This window comes from Octodon degus, unplaced genomic scaffold (assembly GCF_000260255.1).
Source record: "Octodon degus isolate 3935 unplaced genomic scaffold, OctDeg1.0 scaffold00146, whole genome shotgun sequence".
NCBI lineage: Eukaryota > Metazoa > Chordata > Mammalia > Rodentia > Octodontidae > Octodon > Octodon degus.
Genome location: NW_004524722.1, coordinates 4,073,324 through 4,074,193, shown reverse-complemented (window position 1 = coordinate 4,074,193; position 870 = coordinate 4,073,324).

Here is an 870-nt window from a genome sequence, read left to right as displayed (position 1 = left end):
TAGCTTTTGGGTCTGATAAGGTCAGTGAAATCCCCTCAGGATTTATCCTGAAATCCTGTACCTCAGACTGTAGAACCTTTGTCACTGTCAGCCATGTGGATGAGTCATGGCCATTGCTTGGCCAATGTAACCTTTCTACTTTAATAGTCAATAAATAGTGTACGCCATTTATTTCAGACTGCCTAGCTGATATTTCTGCATCCTTTTGTGACCTCTTACAGTACATTCTTTATTCTACATAAAAATTAACTTGCTTTTACTAGAAATATCATTGTTCACCACAGAAAATCCCCTTGTACTTAAAACAGTCTTAAATCTAAATCTTAACCTTCAGTGTACACCATAATTCAACCACTCTTACTTCTCTAATTCCAATTTATGCCTTTTGTTTTCCTGTTTGGTCTCTTCAGTTCAGCCAAATTTGCTGTCTCTAACTTCCTGGAGCTTACTAAGCTATTTCCTGTTGCAGGGTAGCTACATTCCCCAGTTTCAGGCTTTCCCCCAATCCTTCTAATGTCTCTTCTAGACCAGTCTGTCTATCCTACACAAGTAAAACTTTCCCAGTACTTATGATGGTTTAAGTCTTTTTGTTATGCTGTATTCACCTTCTGGACTTTTTCTTCTTATAAAAGAATATAGTTAATTAAAAACTACTAAATACTTGTTAAATGCCTATCTCTTCAACTAGAAGTTAAAATCCATGAAGGAAAAAAAATATTTCCTTGCCCTCTCTTTGTTGTTTAATCTTTAAGTTTTCGTTTTCCATTTAGTTGTGTTATACCTTTCAATTTTTATTTCTTCGTTTCAGTGCTTACACTAGGGAGACTATACGATATTCACACATGTGGGTCTGGTTTATTACACTGACAA